General features: G+C 50.1%; 1 protein-coding gene across 5 annotated transcripts in view; it reads left to right on the top strand.

Annotated features, from left to right (window-relative positions):
- Positions 1-12,478, top strand: part of ZFHX3 (zinc finger homeobox 3) — a 246,900-nt gene that overhangs the window by 185,098 nt on the left and 49,324 nt on the right. The gene's annotated exons all lie outside the window — the stretch shown is intronic.

Below are 12,478 nucleotides of genomic sequence, written 5' to 3'. Positions count from 1 at the left end.
TGCTCCAGACCAGGAAACGAAAGGCTCAGGTCACCCTCGCGTCTGAAGTTGGTCATTACTAATCAGTTGTTTATAGCAAAGAGATTTTTTTTGTTTCCCTCTCCCCCAGTGTTTTCTAAGCCTTAAAAACATTTCCTGGAATTCTGAGTGAAGTCAGTGTGTGCCGTGGGCTGGTGATACATGGAATGGCTGGGCTGGGGAGGCACGTTGCCTCAGTTACCAAGACGCATGGGTGGCGCAAAGGCAGAGTCGAAAAGAAATGGAGAGCCCTCACTTGACACCCTCTGACCTCGGCCGGTGCAGCTGAATGCTAGACAGCCAAGACTGAAATTGCAGTCACTTTAGATTATTTGGAGCGAGGAGAGGCAGGGAAAAAAGGGTCTGTTGACTACAGGAAGCTGAATTCTTCCTCTGCTGAAAAGCTTATTAGTGGAAGGGGAAAAAGCAATTACTTGGCTTCGGCTAGTTCTCCGCAGCAGGGATTGGGGGCCGCACCAGCCCCTCGGACCTCACCCTGGGTCCAGAAGGTCTCTGACAGGCTCTGCCGTGAGCTGTTTGGAAGCAGTAGTTTCGGGACAGCCCCCTTCCAGAAAGAGCATGAAGGGGGGGAGAGAGGGACAAAGCAGGACCGAGGGAGACAAGGGAGAGAGAGAAAGTATGAAAGAGCGAGGTGGTGGGGGAGGGGGCGAGAACTATGGCTTGTTCCGTCTTTTTTTCTTTTCAATTTTTTTGGAAGATTTTATTTATTTATTTGACAGAGATCACAAGTAGGCAGAGAGGCAGGCAGAGAGAGAGAGAGAGGGAAGCAGGCTCCGTGCTGAGCAGAGAGCTCAATGCGGGACTCGATCCCAGGACCCTGAGATCATGACCTGAGCCGACCCTGAGATCATGACCTGAGCCGAAGGCAGAGGCTCAACCCACTGAGCCACCCAGGTGCCCCTGGTTTGTTCTATCTTTAAACATGATGGTTTTATTCTGGGTACCACGTTGCCACAGGGCGGGAAGTTAACAGGCTACTCTTTGCCTAAACACAAGGATATCTGGTTCTTAGGGGATGGCTTTTGGTCTCGGCGAACCCATTTTTATCCTTAATATTATGCCTTTTGTCTCAGAATGTAAAGAACAGCTAGCTGCCGCTTGGAACGCCTATGGTACCGCTCTCGGGATCCACCTGCCTCAGCCTTCCAGCTCGTCCACGGGCCTTTGCTTCTTCCTTTGCTCCTCTGACCACCTGTTCCCTTCGTCCTCCTTTGGATTTCCTGACCCCGTGGGCTTCGAGCCCCACCCCCTCCATGCCCCGGTCTCCCAGTCTGGAAAATGGAGGCGCTTTCCGTCAGCTCCCCCAAACCCCTCCAAACAAAGGCAGATCCCCGTGATGACCACATTTCTGCAAACAGCTAGTAGCTCTTCCTCCTAAATCTGTTTACTCGTGCCTTTCTCTTAAAAGCCCAGTTTTCTCTTCATCCAGCTTGTCACCAGCATCTTCCAGGAATTGGGTCAATTCATAGACTTTTCACACGGAAATTGACCCCCTCCCCCGCCATTGTTGATATTGAATTTAAAGATACAGTGTTTTTCTTGGAAAGTTGCTTGTCGGTTACTGTCTAAGTCCTCCTAGTCCACCTCCTCTTCCTCCTTTTGATATTTAAAATCGTTGCTTGGGAAGTGAGAAATCATTCACTTTTTTCTTCCCAGTCATTGGACGATCTCATCTTCAAGACGGCATTACATTTTGTCTGCTTTTCACTCACACTGTTGGCTTGCTTTATTCCCTTCCTTGCCATAAATATTCGCCTCACAGAGTGAAGCAAAACCGCTGACTGGTTGCAGGCTTCATTTCCATTTTCTCTTTCTACGCCAGGATCTGTATTCCCGTCAGAAGAGTGGTCCACTTTCGGAAGTTGAGGGAGCAACCTAACTGAAGGCATTCCCTGCCGGGAGCTCCTGGTCCTTTCTCCTGGTGCCGCGTGCGCACGGGAGAGCGTGAACGCCCACTGTTACTTCTGGAAAGTAGCACCGTGTGCTGTCAATTGCCACAGATTCCCTTACTCCTGACTGACCGACTCTTCGTTGCCAAATTTGCACTTTCTGCCCAGATCTTCGGTGACCTTCTCATGTCTTGACAACATTTTCTTTCCCTTTGGTTTTGGGTGTTAGTTGTTGTCAAATGTACCTTCCATGGAAGAGTGTGGGTAAGAGTCTAGAATTTAAGTTCTTTTTTGAGTTGTTCGCCTTGAGGGTTGTGATTGTGTTTTTGTGCCTTAAGATGCATTACAGTGTCACTTTGGGGACCTGTGATGGACTGCATTTCCTTTCCAGGGATTCTAGCCTGTGCTTAGGTGGAAGAAAGCTCTCATGGGAGGAAAGGCACAGCAGGTGGCACCCAGACCTGAGGCTGAGCGTAAAATACCGTTAGTAGCTGTGGGAGATGTGGAGACGGGTCACTTTAGCGAAAATCATCGTGAAAGGGCAGATGTGCTGGTGGTGGTGGTCTTTTGTCAAACCCCAGAAAAAGAACATTTCATGGAACAGGATCCAAATTTTTAAAATCTAGAGGCTTTGTATTTGACCACTGGCATAACTTTGGAAGTTTCTCAAAGGGAGGAAGAAGATCTAAGAATTTTCTTTTTTCCCTTTGGGCACCGAAGAGCTGCACAAGGTGCATGTTAAAAATGACAGCAACTTCGCAGCCCCATCTGCTTTTCTTCATGGGGGTGCAGGAAAGCCCTGGAACATAAACCTTCGGATTTTCTCAGTCCCTCGGCTTCCTGCTTCACTTTCTTTGCAATTTCCTAGGAAATGTCAGCTGAAACACGCCACTGCTGCTGCCGCCTGGGTTTCCAGGCTGAAGTGTGCTGGGGGACTTGATGGTTTTGGAGAATGGCCCAGGTTTTTACTTTCCCCGTGTAGACGCGTCCTTAAATATCTCTGGTGTGACCGTAAATGCTTCTGGCGGAGGCGGGCTCTTCTCCGCTTGCACCAGGCAGTGAACGCGTGGTAGGCCCGCACCCCTGGAGGTGTCAGACCCCGTCCTGGGCTGTCTCCAGGGTTCACGTGTGTCTCTAGCGTGGGTGTCTGCAGTTCCCGGAGCCATCACATCTGCAGGGGTCCTTGGTCGTCTGGCCTGCGCGGGTCTGGCCAGAGAACAGGTGTAGCTGGTGCTTTTCCGGGTCCACTCTTGGCCCACATTTGGCGGGTAAGTGGCTGATGAGTGTGCAGAATGAGCCTCGCTGACAGGCAGGCCGTCAGTGCTGCTGCCCGCTGGTGGGAGTAGTCCCGGATTTCTCCATGCACCCTGTGCTTCCCGGGGACAAGCTGATTTCTTATTAGGCTCCAGACCCTTCGGACACTGTGGGCATAAGACAGGCCACAAACAGGCTGGGAATTCCAGCCCCTCATTTGTGCCAGCCTGTGACTTAGACTTCTAGAGTCTTTGGCTTTATTTTTCTGGGTTGCGTACTGTTTGTTTTGATAGTCAGCAACCAAAGGCTCACCTGTTTCTCTTTCAGCTGGCTTTTTTGCATACCCTCGGCCCACACAGTCCATCATTCCCTTGGGTGTCGTCACCTCGTGTCTCCCCGGTGTTATAAAGGCCTTGGGTTGTCCAGCCTCCCCTCCACCTTCTGTCCCCATGCTGTCATTCCCATATAGATTGCATCCATCATCGTTGGATGGTCCCGTTACAAGAGCCATCCCGCAAGGTCTCACTTAGACCCATTAGGTTCTAATCACCACCATCTAATATCACTTCTGGTACATCCTGCTCATTTCCCAAACACCTTCATTTGTATATAGATGCTTAAGTACACTTACAGGCTTTCCTCGACTCTTTTCACCCATGTGTTTCCAACATTCTCAAATTAAAAATAAATGGGATTTTTTTTTTTTTTTTTTTTTTTTGCATTAAGCATAAGCTCTTTCCCTGACATACCAAGTCTGTTTCAGCCCAGAAGGACGATACCTTTTTAATGGAAGCTGTAATTTTTTTTTGTTTTATTTACACTCTTTCTATCACTCACGTGTGTTTATCTGTGCTGTCTTCTCCCCTCCAACCAGGGGAGCCTGGCAGTGTTTATTTCAAGCAGAGTGTTACTGAAAGACAGATGATTGTAGGGACGGCCTAGGCCTCACACCTGGAACACTAAAAAGCTTTCAGGCAGATCTGTTTGGGTGAAAGATGTCCTTTCCTGTGGAGGAGGGAGACTAGCAGGGAAGTGGGACCCCACCAAGGGGCTGCCCTTCCTCATCCCGTGTGGGCGGGAGCCCCCCATTCTGACCATACTCCCGGACACCTTAGTCTGGTGCTTCCAAAGCCATGGAATGGTCTGTCGTACTGAGCAAGCATATGAAGCCCCTTCTTCCTCCATCAAGGCCGCCTGTCTTCTAACCTTGGCTTTTCTCACCTTTGTCCATCAGACACTCCGTTGTGAAGGCCGTGTGACTGACTTCTTCCCCTCGTCCGTGCGTTCTCAGCAGCATACTGAGTTAGAATCGTTATTTTCCTCCACTACTTTGTTTTTACCAGAGAGGGAAATAAAACACCCTTCTTGGTTTCAGGGGCCTTCTATTCTGCATGCCTCTTCTTTCCAGAACATTCCAGTTTGGTGTGAGGTTAAACTGTGCAAAATACTGTTTGAAAGAAAGGAGCAAAAGAGAAAGGAACTTGTCAAAATGCATTTGTTAGATCACGTTTTAAATGAAGTACAATTGAAGGTAGTTTTTGTCCAAAGAAAGGAAAAACCCCTGCAAATCCGCCGAGCTCCCAGAGAGCGCGCCTCCTTTGTCGTCGCCCTGACATTGAAGTGTAATTTTTCATGGTTATTTGGACTGGAAAATGGGGGGGGGGGGACGGGGAGAGATGGGTCTGCGATTATTTCCCATAAATGACAACACAATCACATCACGCTCCGCTACAAACATGCTCGGGGAATTTGCCTTTTTCCATTTCATGTGTGAAAGCCGAGCGCAGTCCTGGCCCTGTGCAAATCCAAGGGAGCTAATCCGTGCTGAATCCAGGTTCCGTCCACGTTCTGGGACAGAGCTGGGTTTCTGGTTCGGGGTGGATTCCGACAGCCGTCTCAGGGCTGGGTGTGTGTTTTACACACTGGAACTCACATCTTTCAGTTTTTTGTTGTTTTTTTTTTTTTTTTTAAAAAGAGTGAGCGAGCACCAACTCTCCCTGCGAACAGCCACCAGGCGAGTCCGCGGACATATTTAGTTCCCTGTGCTTTGTCACTGCACACTGGCTTTCATCCTTTCTGCGTTTCTGCAGGGGGCAGCCCAGGTGCTTTTGCTGAGAACGCAGATAAATGGAACTTGTTGCGATCCTGGCTCTAGGCGGTTCTTCCCTTTCTCTCCTCCCCTGACCCCCACCCACCCCCTTAATTTTAGCGGGGTTTTGACAGACTGTTCAGATGGACCAAGTGGCCTTGCCCCGGAGAGAGAAGACGGCAGGACCCATCCTCCCTGCCCAGCGGCAGCAGTTTGCACTGGGAGCTGTGGCGTGCTGTGCCGTTCACTTGGGAGGGCAGCCCCAGGAGGGACGTTTTCTCGGGGGGCCTCCATAGGCCGTGGCCACTTTGGATCAACCCGTAAGATGCTCCCTCTAGTCAATGCTCAAGGCAGAGGTGAAGCTAAGCACAAAGCAAAAGGGACACTCCCCCCCCAGCCCCCCTCCCTGTCCCCGCACACCGCCCCACACCCCCCCATCTCCCACCCCACCCCCGCCCCAGGCTCCTGTTGTGGTTGGAGCAGACCTTGCCTCACCCAGGAGGGGCTGCGAACGCAGGCTGCAGCACGCCCGGCCTTCCCAGGCTCCCTCCTGCCACATGAGCCCCATTTTTCTTGTTTCTATAAACAGTGGCACGATCTTCAAATATACAAAAGCATAAATGGTCTCTATTCTCCAATTATTCATTTTAATAATACCCGGAGTTGCCTTTGGCGTGTTGATTCTCGAAGTCTGGTGCCAAAAGGCAGGGTCACCGGGGTGGGGGCCAGGAAACAAGGTCAGGTGGAGGCGGCGAGGAGGCCAAGGTCCTTCAGCTCTGGGTTTTCCTACAGAGCTTTTCCCGCAGGCCCTCTCCGGGGACTGGGAGGCCACCACCACCTTTCAGGCTCTCCGCTCACCTTTTCAGGCTGGCATTCAGGAATACCAGGCACCGTGGCCCCAGGTGCATTGGGTAAATGAACACCTCGTGGTCAGAAGACGGCTTGTGGTAAAATGACCCCTTAAAGGATCCGTGTGCGGGAGAGCTCATCCTGGAAGACCCCGAGTGTGTGTCTCCAGCCAAGCGCGCCCCCCACTTCCTCTCCTGCCCCTGTCCCCTTTTCTCTCAGAGGACGGAAATCCACATGTAGAAACATCACCTTCGACAAGGCAGTTTTGTTTAAAACAACTAGTTAGCACCTTGGCCACATTATTTTTTGAAAAGTGACCAGGGTGGGAAAATTACCCGCCGCAGCCCTGGGCCAGACCCCCTGGGCTGTTCTCCACAGCGGATAGAGAAGGGGCCTCGGCTGGCTGGCCTGGCCTGGCAGAGCTTAGGTTGGTAAGAAAATGAACAGGGCCTACAACCAGGGCCCATCTGGAGGCGAGACCCCCCTCTGCCTCCCCCTTGCTCTGTCCCTTAGATCCCAAGCAAGAGAGGGACTTCGGAGAGAGAGGCCTAGGCAAGCAGGGTTGCGGGGGGGGGAGGGCAGCCTGCCTGTCGTCTCTGTGTGTCCTCATGTCTGTTGGGAAAGAGATGGTGTCTTATCCCGAGAATGTGGGAGAATATTACACTTCCAATGAATTAAATGAGTGCTCCAGGCCTGAAGCCTTGGAGCCCCTGCCTGCTTCATGCTGCCCTTCCCCTAGGCACCCCCCCCCCCCCGCCCCCAGCCCTTATCCTTTGCTTCTTAAGGTTTCCTGCGTGGACTGGGATAGCTGGATTTCAGAATGTTCCCCTGGCCAGTGTTAGTTGGGATTCCCGGGCCCTTCACCTTGTGATTGGGCATTTCCCACAATTAATCTCTACCCTGTTAAGATGTAGAAAGTAGAATGGACCAGTTTTGCCTGCAAGTGAAAGTAATAATTCAGGTGATTACACACAAGGAACTTTGTGGGGAGAGTTTAAGTTTCCTGTTACATGTGTCAGCATGACACCTTCACCAAGTCACCTTCACCAAGATGCAAAGGATAAGGTGTGTTAAGAGAACGCTACACATTTGTGGTAAGTCAACCCACCTTCATTTAAGGGACAATTTCTGGGACTGCAGTATCGTCAACCAGAAAACCTAATTGCTCGAAACTATGTCTTACACACAGTCTCCAGCCACATGGCCAGGACTGGCAAGAGACCCCATTAGAATAAAACCCTGGAGGGAATGTCTGAGAAAATGTGTTTGGGGATGTCGCAGAGTGGATTATCACATCCTGGATCTGGGGGTTATTGTGCAGTTGGGAAGAAGCCCAGGGCACCTGGAGAGTCTCCCACTGGTCGGCCCCGTGGTCACCATTCAGTGAGATCATGCTTACCAAAATGTCTTGGAGGGAGAACACAGTCGGTCACATAGTTGGTGTCACAAGCATCCTACCATCTTCCTTTCCCTCCCTGGCTTGGAGAGGGAAGACGAGACTAAGGGTTGAAGAGTTGGGAGCAGTAGCGTTGCCTGTCCGTCAGCATTGCCGCTCATATCCCGCTACAAGTTTCTGTTGTAGCAGAATTTTAACACACTGGGTCTTATTAGAAGCAAGTGGTCTCAACCTTAACACTCATTTTTTTATAGGGTAGCATTTGATTTGACCTGTATTTGTAAAATAAAGCATGCGTATTCCGTAGAAGTACAGCTCTGAGAGGTTTCTTGTGGGTAACTCAAGGCCCACAGGATCGGGCACACGTTCTGCCCTTGTTTTCCAGTTGTGCCAACCACCATTTCAAAGGGACGGCACACTGGCCACCGTGTCCTCTGCTGAATCTATAGCTACAGAGCGCAGCCCCTGCCCGCGACTTACAGGATCATCCTAGAGTCCCACCTGCTACTCACCCTGAGACCCCGGCGTCAGTGGCCGCCACCCTCCGTGGTACTCCTGATGGTCCTACTGTTGGTAGGCCTTTTTCGCTCGCTTCTGTGGTTGTCCTTGGTTAATTAGGTTGAAAATGGAGAACGGAAAAGCTTTAACCCTATCTTCAAAGTAGGCCGATTGGTTATTTTGTTTTTCAAAGAAGAGGTCCTATATACAATTAAAACTTGTTTCTGGTAAACCTCATTCCAGGAAAGATGAGCTTTTAACAAAAGGCTTTTGACAGCTGCAGGCTATTTCATTTTTTTTAATGCCGAATGAAAAATCAATACATTTTTCTGGGTTATACATATTCAGAACAGGCCTGATATTTCCATTATAATGGAAAGTGGGTGTCTGTGCACATCTCGCCTGTCAGAGCTGCACCACCGCATTTTCCAAGCCACTGCTAAATATTTCAAACCTGATTTGATTGTGGTTCACGACAGCTAATGTTTCTCAGCTCTTGAGCCTGCCGACAGGCGAACGTACTTTATTTCACCCCCACCCTCAAACATGGCTCACCCCAAAGGAAAAGGAAAGAATAATTTCATTCTTCAGGGATCCCGGATCGTTGTCGTATTTAAGTAACATGATCACCTGTGAGCCTGGGGTAGAGACACCCTGATTCTTAGGAGAATTTCCAAATTTCTGTCACATCGAGGCACTCCTGGGGCTTTGTCGGGTTTGGGGGAAGGTTTGAATTGATCCGCGTCATCCTGTTAGAGGAGTTAGGAACAGAGGGACTCATCGTAGTCATTGACTGACTCCCCTTCCTACAAGTCTGAAAGTGGTTTGTGAAGGACCCCCCAATGGGCGTGGCCCCAGGCCCCAGGTACTCGGGGAGCAGGACTGGATCCCCCCAATCCGCAGGTCTTCTTGGGGAACACACTGGTGGGGGGTGGCGAGCGCCGACCATGACCTCTGTTCTCACTGCTGCCCGGGCCTCCGCTCATACACCAATTTCCAAGTTGGTCATGAAATTGTTGCAAATCACCACAGGGCTGCCAGTCGGCGCACACACACCTCCTTCGGGAGCAGATCTCACCGCACGCTGGGGATTTAGGCAGTCCCCCTCGCCAGCATGCTAAGCATAAGGTAGGTTCAGAGAACAGTTTGCATTTGTGGTGAACAAAGCCACCCTGACTGAAGGGAAATTTTCCGTAGCTGTGGTATCATCACCTCAAAAACCTAAGGTGCCCCAGGAACGCTGCCCTTGTAGAATATATTTGTCTGCCACAATTCTTCCACCCGAGGGCTGTGCGCTCAGCCAGGAGACAGGCGTGAGGAGGCTGGGTTTGGCCCGAGTGCCAGTAAGTGCTGTCTGGGAGAAGCAGTTGTAAAAAGGAGACAGGGATGGAAAGAGATTTTTTAAATACCTGCAGCCACTGTTTTATGTGGGAATCGAAGGCAGAGGGACATCAGGAAGACCTCACAGTGATTCAAGATTTGCTGCTGGTTCTCTAGCCCTTCAATAGGAAAATACATTCAAATAGAAGGGGTGCCCTCATTTGAGGGCCACTGTGGGGTGTACCCATCAAAGTCGCCTTTTGCTGTAGGGGTGGGTCGTGGTCTCTGGAGTCTTCTAAAAAGCTGACCTTCTTACCTGCTTGTGCCAGGCCTGCTGCCCCCTGCCAGGCACAGGCAGGGCACAGGGAGCCGAGATGACTGCCCCATCCCGGTCCTGGCTTTGCCCTTGAGAAAACAATCCTGGTGTGTTTTGCTTGGTTCTGAGATAGTATTCAACTCCTGGGGAAAAGATGGTTTTGGTTTGTCTAATCCAGCCTTAAAAGTGGCGCAGTCGCTGCTGTGTGTCTTAGGGAAGTGACTTAGTCAATTGAGGGAAAGACAGGATTTTCCACAGAAAACCGGATCGTCGGTCCCTCAAGTCTTTACTTGTTCCCACTGTCAGAGGCCGATATTATTTAGGGGGGAAAATATTGACTTCCATAATGACCCCCAGCCAGTTGCCACTGACCTCACGGGTAGAAAATGCAATCTGTGATCTGGGAGAAATTGCCCAACCCTTGTTCCATCAGCTTGTCGGTGTCAAATATACATTCCTAAAGGGAAGAAGGCCTAGATAACCAGCCCCAGGAGGCCGGAGTGTGGATGCCTTTGCTTCCCGGGTCCCCACGTGGTTCTAGTACGGGCAGACCAGGCCCTTCCTTGGGTGCCCAAAGCCTGGGCCTTAGTGAGTGGGCATTTCTTTAGGTTTGGGGGACCAACAAAACATACCCTGCCCACAAAGCATTGCGGATCTGAGCCGCCCAGACAAATTCATAGTTTGTATCTCTGTTTTTTCATAATTTTTCTACCTTTATGGTATTCAGAGCTCAGTTTTCTGGTTACTGTCAGCCTGGGCTTTCATCCATTTTAAAGAGCTATTTTCCCTCTTGCTGTTGATGATGATGGTATAAAGGCAGATGGTGTAACTGCTTATGAATGTCCTATTTTATTTCCCCAGGACCAGACAGTTCACTTGAAGACGTATATTATTTCCACATGCTCAGGTTGGGCGGCCCAGACAGTGTCTGCTTCCTGCAGCTAGCTGCCCTTCCAGGCCTCGCCATGCAGAGGGCGACACCTGTAGGTCAAAGGTGGAACTGCAGGGAAGTGCCTGCTCAGCTGATCGGACCCGGCTTTTAGTCGGGGGTGAGGACTTTCACCTCCTTGTAAAGAAAGCTGTCCAGGAGTTTCTCGATCGTTTCTCCTTCCACCAACCATATAACAGCCTTTCAGTGAATGAGTGACAAATGATAATGTTAAACCTAGGAACTGAACAAGAAGAGGATTTGATATTTAAGTCCTAAAAATAAGAAAGGGGAGAAACAAAAAAGTCCCTGAATTCACCTCTGTCCTCTGCCCTCTCCTTGGAACTGAGCTGCCTTCACTTTTCTGCCTGTAGTAGGGGAGGGAGGGGAGAAAGCAGAGAACCCACGAGGCTCGTCGGGTGAGGGCTCCGGGACTATTCACAAAGCACCGTGCGGTTTCCTTGCTCGTCGTATCCACAATGTGCTTATTCTTCACTCTCTGTATCTTCTGAATAAGGTTTGTTTGGAAAGGCTCAGAGGACTGGGGTCTGTGCCAGAGCGACCGTGAGCTCTTCACTCTGTGCTCCGATGGCTGCGGCCCACATGCTGTGGAGGAGAGCGGTGCTGGCCTTGGAGGAGGCCTCCTCGTGGGTCAGTCCCTTCCCTCCTCTGCAGAGCAGCCCCGCAGACGCCGTTCAGCACATCAGGGTCTTGTCTGTTTTGTAGGTGTTGGGCTGTGTCCATCTAAGGTGACTGTGTGTGTGTGTGTGTGTGTGTGTGTGTGAGTGTGTGTGTGAGTGAGGTGGACAGGAGGGACCGTTTCAGCCATCTCTGTATAATCAAATACGATTAATACCTACCTCGCTATGGAGAGTTTGAGTCGCACCACGGACTGGGGCAAAGGACTGTGTTTTAAGCGTTCTAGCTCCTTTGGGTAGACCCAGTTTAATACCGATGGATTGAATTCTGGTATCACCGTTCAAAGATGGATTTTGTAGTTACAGCGTTGAACAGTTTTATCAAAAGTGTTAAAAATGTGCATTGAACACCCTGCCCGGACATAACGAAGACCGCATATGTGTCACACCGTGTGACTTGGTTGTTATTCTCGACTAACACTTGTATAGAATGTTTTTATCTCTACTTGACGATGTATAGTGTTAATATGGGACTGTATATCAGACTGACTTCAAACCGTGGTTGCCTGAGTTTTCTCTGAACTGAGGTGGGTATGGGAGACTTGCTGTTAACTTTACTATGCAGTAAGACAAAAGGGAAGTACACAGAGTAGATGTGGAGCCCTCTTACTTGGGGATGAAAATAAGTACTCTATGATTTCATCTGGTTCCTGTGACTGCCTCACAAATCCTCTCTTGGTGGGAATGAAGAAAGAATGTTCCCCGACCCCACGTTCAATTTTCTAGTCCTTGGACTCTTCCATTGTTTTTCTGGGAAAAATTTAGGAAAATCAGACTCTAATTAGATACTTTCTTCCTCAAGTGTTTTATAAACCCTCTGTGGTCATTTTACTCTGAACAGCTTTTACTTCCTTTGTGTGATGACATTAGAAGCTATTTTCTGCAGGGTTGGGAAGGATAACACCTTGAAACATTGAAAGGCAGGGTGGTGGCTCCAGAGACCTAGGGTGACATTGGTCAGAGCCCCAAGGCCAGCACCTGGTCCCTGTACATCCGGGCTGGTGGCAGCCCCAGGCGACAGACGTGGGCATCCAGGTTCTCATCCCAGGAAGCTGTGCTCTTCAAAGTCTGTGGATAATGTCGTCATGAAGCCACCTTGGTTAGCCTGTCTTATTCATTTATTTAACCCGTCCTTAATGAGTGTTTTGGGTGATGATCCAGAGGGCCAGAGAGCAGGAGAGAAATGTCTCACCTCCTTTCCC

Source organism: Mustela nivalis (genome assembly GCF_964662115.1).
Source record: "Mustela nivalis genome assembly, chromosome: 18".
Classification (NCBI taxonomy): Eukaryota; Metazoa; Chordata; class Mammalia; order Carnivora; family Mustelidae; genus Mustela; species Mustela nivalis.
The sequence above is the reverse complement of the archived record's forward strand: the minus strand, read 5'-3'. Positions and strand labels throughout refer to the sequence as shown.